Consider the following 11542-nt stretch of genomic DNA (forward strand, 5'->3'; position numbering starts at 1 on the left):
ATGAACAGGAATAGGTTAAAATTTCCTTCACATATTCCAGCTTGGTCAGAATTTGAAGTAATTTTTAAAGTTGCTTGTGACAATGTTTACTGTTAAAAGTCCTCTACAAATAACATTCTGTTGAATAAAACAGGACGATTTACTAAGTCATGTTCATTTTGCATTAGTTTTCTTTTTTTTTTCCTCAGAGGAAGTCTGAATCTGATAATAAAATAATTTGAAATCAAGCTGGAGTAATATTCATCTGCAGCATTAATATTGTGTTTTGTAAAGATTTGGGGGTCAAGTGTAGGACCTGATTTGATCATTGTTTTAAAAGATCAAGTATCATCAAGACAATATTTAAATAGACAAACAAACAAACAAATAAAACCAAGAATTAAAATTTAAAATAGATACAAAACAAGACTCCACAACATCATTAATACAACAGATATTAACCTGTCACTGAAAGGAACGATAAGCAATAAACAATGAACCAATCAAGGAAACCCAAGACAGGTGTGTACAAGAAATCAGTGAAACAACCGAGAAAGAAATTCAATCTACAAGAGACATTTACAAGGTAAATGTTCATAAAGCATTAACATAAACCTGTGATTTCAATTACAACCAGCACTACTGTTAGAGCTGCTGTTATAGAAAACTAATCAGCACCACGTGACCATTTAAATTAGAGAATTTCACACATACCATAACCTCAGTACAGCAACATGTAATTGTAAACAATGTCATGTAAATGTAAACATTTGAGAATTCTGCTTGAATTTGTCACATGTAAAAGTCCATGTTCTACTTTGACCACTAGGTGGTGCCTTAACACTTAGAATAATAATGTGGTTCATTTACAGGTTTCTTTATTTAATGATCCCTTTGTGCTCAAGTTAAAGGAATCAGCTATTCATTAACAAATAATTGGAAGATTCATTCATTCATTCATTCATCTTCTACCGCTTATCCGAACTTCTCGGGTCACGTGGGAGCCTGTGCCTATCTCAGGCGTCATCGGGCATCGAGGCAGGATACACCCTGGACGGAGTAATTGGAAGATTGGTAGACTTCAAATTTCACAATTTATTTATTGCACTATTTACTTACCACAAAATCCGGCTTTTGTGATTGTTTGGGTGATTCTGTTTAAATATTATAAATAATTGTATTGATTATATTTGAATAAATTTTGAATAAATTTTATTTATTTATTAAAAATAATACATTCAATCCATGCAAATTTAACAATCTTCCTCTTTTTTTTTTGCTCAAGGTTTTAAAAAGTCACAAACAAGAACTTCTTACACAAGCCTATTTACACAAAAGCCTTCTAGCACATTCATTTCTTAACCTGATATATATAAGAATGGGACACATAAGATGAGAAAAATGTCATGAACACTCAAAATATAGTTTGCAATTTTATCCATTAGCAGTTTTTAATGATTAACAGAAAAAGTGAATGCAGAACAATACACTTAGCTAATATAATGAAGGTGAATATGAAGAAATTATCTGAACATTTTCCCTTTTTTAACAGTAAAATTAAACACATACAAAAGTCCCACCAGAAATAATCTTGTGCTTGACCACGGCGTGTATTTATTATGTTTTCAGCATTATTCTATAATATCTGAGAATATTTACATTGGATTACTTTGTTATAATGTTGGTGTACTCAGTTTTCTCTCCAGTGGTAATCTGGACCTGAGCTGCTCCGGCTGTGTTAATGTGTTATTTAATACAGAAAGTGACAAGATCAGGTTCAGGCTGTGGAAAGACAGAAAATTACACATATAACACAAATTCTGTGGGTTTTGCTGGTGACTCCAAGAAACAGGTAAAATCCTGTAAAGACAACACAAATCTCCAAATCTGACTTCTTTCCTTAACCCTCCCTATTGTCCTCCTATACAAATTAGGAGCACTGAGTCAACTTGACCTTGTCTGTTTTGACTGCTTATAAAAAATGAAGTATATATGATAGCCTTTTTTTTCACCTTTTTAGTCTTGTTTCCAATATATTAACATATATTTTGCAATATTTATATATATGGTATAATAAACCTTATTTATATACAAAAATGCCTCATTTTTTAGTAAAAAAAAAAACAGGAATTTTGAATTATTTTCACTATAGAGGCACAAAGTTTGATGCACAATTACAGGTTGGTATATTTCAAGGGCAGGAGATTGTTTTGAAACCATTTTGACCATTTTTAATGTCAGCAAATAATAAAACCTGTTTTTTTCCAAAAATTCTACAATTATCACCATTCTGTGTGTAATATCTATTTTGCCCACTTGATGTCATCTGATCAACCAACAACAGGCTACACACACACACACACACACACACACACACACACACACACACACACACACACACACACACACACACACACACACACACACACACACACACACTTAAAAACATGTCATAATTTCATGTGAATAAATCTTTGTTTACCTTCTTATGTTTTTTATTATACTTAATTTATCAACGATAAACCTTATGAAATTTTGCCATGTTTTGAGTAAAATAAGCAGAAATTACTAAATATTATTTTGGATAACCACTGACTGATAAATGTCAAACATTACTCAGCATATCTCCAAGCCAAAGATGACTGGTGCAACTAAATTTATAAATAAGAGAGAGGAAACAAATATAATTTGAATATGAAAACACAACGTGTGTGTGTTTGTGTGTGTTTGTGTGTGTTTGTGTGTGTGTGTGTGTGTGTGTGTGTGTGTGTGTGTGTGTGTGTGTGTGTGTGTGTGTGTGTGTGTGTGTGTGGCATCATTTCGGTAGATCATATTTTGCTAGGCGAAGGCATATCAAAAGTGTGAAATATTTACAAATGTATGGCTTTATATTTTCCTGAGGCCTAATGAAATGCAATGCCCAATTTGTGTGTGTGTGTGTGTGTGTGTGTGGAGGGGGTGTGAGTGTGTGGAGGGGGTGTGAGTGTGTGTTTTGGGTGCGTGTGTTTGTGGACATTTTATGTGTGCATTTTTGTGTCTGTATGTATGTTCATTGTGTTGAAAAGGGCAAAAGTGTGACCTATTGCCCCACTAAATGTGGTCAGGTCAAAATGACCCAGACGGATCCAAAACGCAAAATATATATTGGTCTGAACACATAGTTCAATGAAAATAGATCAAATTAATTTTACTTGCAAAGTTCATCATTTGGAACAATCCTGGTAAATTTCAGGCAAATATGTGCAAGAAAACCCAAGTTATGACACATTAAATCCTTCTGGCCGGGTCAAAAAGACCCAGGGAAAATGGGAAGGTTACAACACGTGTTGCTCTGATAGAAGCAGCAGAAGATCATTTCCTATAACTCAGTGTTCAGTGAAAGCATGTGTGGGTCATGTGTGTTACCTGCAGTGTATCACAAATACAACAAAAGCTCTAAAGGTAGAAACAGATCTGTTATAACTCATTTTATGTTTGCTAACCTGATCTGTTGGCTTTCCCTTACAATCTGGACGTCCTTCAGTAATCACGTTCTCTCCACATGTTCCTGGTGAAGAGAAATAAACCCTCAGAAATCACACCTCTAGTGTTAACAACTATATTTTACTGTCTGAAGTGATCAAGTAAGGTGTGGAGGCTGATATTCTGTTTGACTCACACTCAGTGACTGGTATTTAACAGTAAACTCAGTGATACGTGTGTGTGTGTGTGTGTGTGTGTCTGTGTGTGTCTGTGTGTGTGTGTGTGTCTCTTTATGCTCAAATATCCAACAAACAGAACAGTAAAACAATTTAATTTAAAATAATTTACTGTAAGTATGTAGATATGTTTTTCCATTCTGATTACAAAAGGATGTCAACTAGAAGGAGGCTGCTGTGAGTTTGTTGTTTACCTTGTTCCAGTGTAGTTGAGGATGATGCAGGTGGAGAGTTTGTTGTTTTACTTGGAGGCTGTTTTGATGGAGGTCTTCTGTCTGTTTTACCCGGGCGTGTTGAAGTTTTTCTTCTTCCTCCTGAAAAGACAAACCTTAATAAATATAAAGTCTGTTTTTAATCACTGTTAGTAATATGGCACATGACACTCACACTCAGTTATTAATGAAACAATGTCAGTAAAAAACATCCTTAAAATTAAAGGTAACACATAATTAGGGTTATGTTAATGAGGTAAAATGACACCTACATAAACAACAACTAACATGAATCTAGATCATTTATAAAGAGTAATAAGTGTCATCTAATGTGAAAACAAAGAATTGACAAAGATATCAGATAGACTTCTGTATTTTATTTCTCTGATTGTAAATTAAAAGAAAACATAAAGATTAAACAACATGACACTGACACCTTCTGAAGCTTTTATTAATGCTTATGTAGGTTTATGACAGTAGTAATGAAGGTGTATTCTGAAGGCTGTGCTCTCTCTGGTGATGATAATCAGACAGAAATCACATGACACAAAGGTGTTTCTGTGCTGTTACCCTGCTCCTGCTCTGACCTGCACACCAAATAGGTGTCATTTTAATGTGACACACTATGACTCGTAGAGTAAAACCATCAGTTATGGTAATGTTTGTTACATATGTGACTATAATTCAGTTCTCATCAGGACTGTTTGCACACTAAATATAAACTTTTATTGAGTATTTAAATGTTTTACCTTTAACATTAATCCTGATGTCTCTGTATTCCCTTAATCCAGTGCTGCACCTGTAGACTCTCTGATCCTCTTCTCTCAGGTCAGATATGAGCAGAGACAGATTACCAGGAGAAATGTGATTAAACAGCTGAAGTCTGTCACGGTAGTGTTCATCATATAACACGTCAGTCCAGTGTCCTGTTCTTTTAGTCGTCCATGTGAATGTCTGAGGATTGTTGTGCAGGTCAGAGCAGGAGCAGGGTAACAGAACTGAACCACCAGGATGTCCATTGATAACTACCTGATGTTTATCACCAGAGAGATCACAGCCTACAGACACAAACATACAAACACTCAGAATCTACTGAATACAACATGAAGTACAAAGATCAGGACTGAAACATGGACCCTGGAGCTGTGAGGAGACAACACTACACACTGCATGGTGAAAAGTACATGAGAAATATAAGCTGTAGACACACAGAGTTTTGTTTGTGGTTGAGTTTGACTGAGAAAATAATTCATGATATTTTAAAAGTTGAGGTTATTCAATGATTTTGTGTAAAATTAAAGAAAAGTGCTACATAATTCAGTCCACATAGACCGCTGTTGTGTTCACTGTGTGAAAAGATTTAAAAATGTGAACACAGTATTGAGAAATAAATTTAACCAAAAAATGTAATTAAAGCACAAAGTAGGAGGTGAAGCTGGTGATCACTGAACCGTCACTGATAAATAAAGTTAAAATATTACTTAAGGGACTTCTTCATAGGGCTAAATGGTTCCTTAATAAACTCCTAATAATAAGTGACATGAACCTAAATCAATATTTATAAAGACATGTATTTAAAAAGACTTCCTAATGTATCAGCTGATGTACAGACTGTGTTCATCAATGTTCATGTTAAATTAATATAAACACCAGGTCTAGTGTGTTATGTAGAGTTTCTTTGACTGTAAATTAGAGTTTGGTTTTAATGTTTAATGTCATATTAAAATTTATTCTGATGTATCAGATATTAAGATAAAAAACACTCAACAAGTTGACAGTGACATCTAGTGAAGTCTTTATTACTGTTTATGTCTTATGGCAGTTGACATGTATGTCTATAAACACTACAATGTTATGAGAATAAATCTTAGTTTAGACTGAGAAATATCACAAATCCAATCCAACACCAGTCCAAAGTTCAGGTCAGTCTGATACCATAATCAGTATTTAATGTCATTTATAACTTAATACTGATGTGTCATAGACATTTTATTACATAGGGAACTATAATTTTAAGTATGATCAACGATGATTTTCTACTAAATATAAACTTTTATTGTGTATTTAAATCATTTACCTTTAACATTAATACGCATGTCTCTGTGTCCCTTCTCAGTTCTGCACCTGTAGTCTACTGCATCCTCTTCTCTCAGGTCAGATATGAGCAGAGACAGATTACCAGGAGAAGTGTTATTAAACAGCTGAAGTCTGCCACGGTAGTGTTCATCATTTAACACGTCAGTCAGACGTCCTCTTATGTAGGCCATCCAGGTGAATGTGTGAGGTTTGGTGTGCAGGTCAGAGCAGGAGCAGGGTAACAGAACTGAACCACCAGGGTGTTCACTGTAAACATATTTAGTTTGAGCAGAGAGATCACAGCCTACAGACACAAACATACAAACACTCAGAATCTACTGAATACATGAAGTACAATATTTTCAAATGCACTATTAAGGAAAATTTATTCTTCAGAACATTTAATTCATACATTTTGAAATGTTCCCTGGACATTTAATCCCCTCGACATTTAAATGCACCATCTCAGCTTTCCAAAGGATTTTTTTGCTTTAATACCGAATACAGGTGGGCTAAAACACCTCAAGAGGTGTGTTTTCAAATCCAGAAAATCTAGTGCTAAAAGTTCTGACCCCCCTCAAGATAAACTGAACCAATTACACGATTACCTTCGGACAGTTGTAATGTATGTAAAGATGGGTTTATTGTGGACTTTTAGCTCTATTGAGGGGAAGCGGCTCATACTGGCATAAAGTCATGCGCGCTGTGTCCTGTACTGTAGTTAGAGGTGGGGAGACTCCAAAACAAACTGAACACTGCTGGATTTGGATGTAATGAACTTCTATAGTGACATATAAATCAATTATATGAAGTTTTATAGTTCGGTAGCTGAGAAAACTCACATACAGAGGTGTGCCAACATGCACCCACTTGGCACAGGAGTGTGTGCCACTATTAAAACCTCTCTCTAATATCTCTTATACACAATAGATCAATAAATCTTGAACCAGTTAATGGTGAGATGTCATAAAATATATTTATGGAGTTTGAACATATATTTAATAATAATATTTTTTATATACTGTCTTCAAAGTTCGGGACATTTTAATCCCCTGGACATTTAAATGCACCATCTCAGCTCCATCCATCCATCCATCCATCCATCCATCCATCTTCTACCGCTTATCCGTGCCCGGGTCGCAGGGGCAGCAGTCTAAGCAGGAATGCCCAGACTTCCCTCTCCCCAGACACTTCCTCCAGCTCTCCTGGGGGAATACCGAGGCGTTCCCAGGCCAGCTGAGAGACATAGTCCCTCCAGCGTGTCCTAGGTCTTCCCCGGGGCCTCCTCCCGGTTGGACATGCCCGGAACACCTCCCCAGGGAGGCTTCCAGGAGGCATCTGAAACAGATGCCCGAGCCACCACAGCTGACTCCTCTCGATGTGGAGGAGCAGCGGCTCTACTCTGAGCTCCTCCCGAGTGACCGAGCTCCTCACCCTATCTCTACAGGAGCGCCCAGCCACCCTGCGGAGGAAACTCATTTCGGCTGCCTGTATCCGGGATCTTGTCCTTTCGGTCATGACCCAAAGCTCATGACCATAGGTGAGGGTAGGAACGTAGATCGACTGGTAAATAGAGTTTCTTCACCAGAACAGACCGGTATATCGACCCCATCACTGCAGAAGATACACCAATCCGCCTGTCGATCTCCCGCTCCATCCTTCCCTAACTCGTGAACGAGACACCAAGATACTTAAACTCCTCCACTTGAGGCAGGAGCTCTCCACCAACCTGAAGGGGGCAAGCCACCCTTTTCCGACTGAGAACCATGTCCTTGGACTTGGAGGTGCTGATTCTCATCCCCACCGCTTCACACTCAGCTGCAAACCGTCCCAGTGCACGCTGAAGGTCCTGATTTGAAGAAGCCAGCAGGACATCATCATCTGCAAAAAGCAGAGACGAAATCCTGTGGTCCCCAAACCGGACTCCCTCCGGCCCCAGACTGCGCCTAGAAATCCTGTCCATATAAATAATGAACAGGACCGGTGACAAAGGGCAGCCCTGCCGGAGTCCAACCTTCCCCCGGGAACAAGTCTGACTTACTGCCGGCAATGCGAACCAAACTCCTGCTCCGGTCATATCGGGACCGGACAGCCCTTAACAGAGGGCCCCGGACCCCATACTCCCAGAGCACCCCCCACAGGTCACCACGAGGGGCACAGACGAATGCCTTCTCCAGATCCACAAAGCACATGTGAACTTGTTGGGCAAACTCCCATGAACCCTCCAGCAACCTGGCGAGAGTATAGAGATGGTCCAGTTTTCCACAACCCGGTCGTGGAACACTGGACCATCTCAGCTTTCCAAAGGATTTTCTTTTGCATTATTTTCGCTTTTTAAACGCAGAAATCGTGCTGAACCGAATACAGCTGGGATAAAACAACACAAGAGGTGTGTTTTCAAATCCAGAAATCAAAATAAAAAAATGTAAAATAGTTTATGTAATGGTTTAAAAAGATCAATATAATTAACTTAATGTGATGTTTATTATTGTTCTGTTGGTTAAGTAACAATGTAATTCAAGGAGTGTCCAGTAGGGGGAACTCAAAGGCTGCCGGAGTTGCTGAGTCAAGCTATGCTGTGTGTCACAGCCAATACAGCTCAGCACACAGACAACAGCATATATATTTTATCCCCTTTTCAAGGTATGGAATTTTTATTAAAGTCTTCCGTGTCATAAGTTAAGATTGCACAGTAGTTTGTAATGTTTTCTTTTATATTTGAACGAGTTTAGAATGTGAGGTAATGGTTTGATTGTCCTGTTAAACATGCTAATAGTTTGATTGTAATGTTACACATTATTAAAAATAGAAAACGTAATGAAGATGAACTGATAATCAGCTAATAATATTATTTTAATCATTTTATTTAGTTTTACAAAAAATAAAATTGAATCTATTTTAGTAAATTGTGTAAAAGAAATAAAAAAAGTGATTATATAGGAGAGTTCAAATACCATTGTTGAGAGTGTTATGTTGTTAAATGCATGTAACTAATTCTAAAAAATAAAAACTCTAAATATGATGTAGGAAGTGGAGTGACATCAGTGACAGACAGCAGAAAAAGGTGTGAAATTCACACGCATCTATTTACAGCTAAGTCCAGAGTGAAGAAGTGACCTACAAGTTACAGGAAATAACTTTTCTACTATGCTTTATGTGAGTTATTATAGATACATTCACATGATCAAATCTGATCTAAATAAGTACATTATAACACAAGGCATGTTGTGTATGTTTACCCATTTTTGAACAGTTTAATGAGAAGAACATTCTGGTCAAAAAATATACAATTTTAGTAAAAATGACATTAAAATACAAAACCACTAATAAATTACTTGTTAATGTTGTTAATTCTCTAATTAATAAACATTTGACAGTGTTTGGTTTATTTTTTAGGAACAGAGCTGAAATCCAGCCTACTGTAAACCCAGTCTGGACAGAAACCACATGAACTAAACACAAATCAGCTGCAATAAGAACTGGATAATATTCTCTCTCCTTTCTGTAATAGAAAAGAAAAAATAACTTCACTCACCTGCAGTGACGTGAAACACGATATACAAAATATATAAGCACTTCATCATTACTGATTCTTCTGCACACACACACACCAGTCCCTCAGTGTGAAACACACACACTGTCTGAGTGTCTCTCTTTATACACTTTGTTTTTCAGGAAACCACAACAACAACTATGTCATTTCTCATTTTAAAAAAAACTTACTCCATTACATACACACACACACACACACACACACACACACACACACACACACACACACACACACACACAATGAGAAAATAATAATAATAATAATAATAATAATAATAATAATAATAAACAACTGGCATGAGCTGCAACATCAACTTCACTTTATAACACACAGGAATTCTAGTGTTTGGGACAAAGCTGTAATGTTCATCAGTTTATTCACCAGCAAGTGTGTTTCCTGAAACTTACAGGAAGTCATAAAGACACGTTTACAACATGTAAGCTGAGGAGAACATAGAGGCTGGTCAAGAGTGATTATGAAAAGTAAGATTAATCAGAGTAGTATAATTTTAATTATTAACCTGTTTTACAGTTTAAAATGTTTTTAAAAAGTGATTAAATGTATTTATTTATTCTTTGATTATAAAGCTACGGCTTAGTGACTAAGTAGCGACATCTTGTGTCTCGAAGCTGGTACTACAGCTGGGCTACAGATAATTAATCTAATAATTTAAGTGTACATCAAAATTCTACAAACAGAAGAAATAAGGTACTTTATCTCTTACTGATACCTATAACATTACTTGTACTATCACAACAAGCTTGATAATAATAATAATAATAATAAGCCTGCTGAGATTGTAACTAAAGTAATCGCCATCTTGTGTTACAAATCTGCTACTACAGCTTAACTACAGATAATTTCTCATTAGCGACTTAAATCTAAATACAGATTTTTGCAGAAAGAAGAAAGAAGAGCCTTAATGTCACATGAACAGGAATAGGATAAAATTTCCTTCACATATTCCAGCTTGGTCAGAATTTGAAGTAAAATTTTAAAGCTTCTTGTGACAATGTTTACTGTTAAAAGTCCTCTATAAATATCATTCTGTTGAATTAAACAGGACGGTTTACTAAGTCATGTTCATTTTGTATTATAGTTTTCTTTCTTCTCAGAGGAAGTCTGAATCTGATAATAAAATAATTTGAAATCAAGTTGGAGTAATATTCATCTGCAGCATTAATATTGTGTTTGTCAAGATTTGGGGGTCAAGTGTAGGACCTGATTTGATCATTATTTTAAAACATCAAGTATCAAGACAATATTATAAATAAACAAACAAACAAATAAATAAATAAATAGCAAGAAATCAAGAATTAAAATTATAAAGGATACAAAACAAGACTCCACGACATCATTAATACAACAGATATTAACCTCTCACTGAAAGGAACGATAAGCAATAAACGATGAACCAATCAGAGGAAACACAAGTCAGGTGTGTTCAAGAAATCATTGAAACAACCGAGAAAGAAATTCAATCTACAAGAGACATTTACAAGGTCAATTTTATAAAGCATTAACGTAAACCTGTGATTTCAATTACAACCAGCACTACTGTTAGAGCTGCTGTTATAGAAAACTAATCAGCACCACGTGACCAATTAAATTAGAGAATTTCACACATACCATAACCTCAGTACAGCAACATGTAATTGTAAACAATGTCATGTAAATGTAAATATTTGAGAATTCTGCTTGAATTTGTCACATGTAAAAGTCCATGTTCTACCTTGACCACTAGGTGGTGCCTTAAAACTTAGAATAATAATGTGCTTCATTGACAGGTTTCTTTATTTAATGATCCCTTTGTGCTCCAGTTAAAGGAATCAGCTATTCATTAATGGATAACAAATAACTGGAAGATTGGTAGACTTCAAATTTCACATTTTATTTATTACACTATTTACTTACCACAAAATCCTGCTTTTGTGATTGTTTGGGAGATTCAGTTTAAATACTATAAATAATTCTATTGATGTAAAATTGTATTTATTTATTAAAAATAACACATTCAGTCCATG

The sequence above is a fragment of the Tachysurus fulvidraco genome, chromosome 9 (genome assembly GCF_022655615.1).
Source record: "Tachysurus fulvidraco isolate hzauxx_2018 chromosome 9, HZAU_PFXX_2.0, whole genome shotgun sequence".
In the NCBI taxonomy this organism is placed as follows: domain Eukaryota; kingdom Metazoa; phylum Chordata; class Actinopteri; order Siluriformes; family Bagridae; genus Tachysurus; species Tachysurus fulvidraco.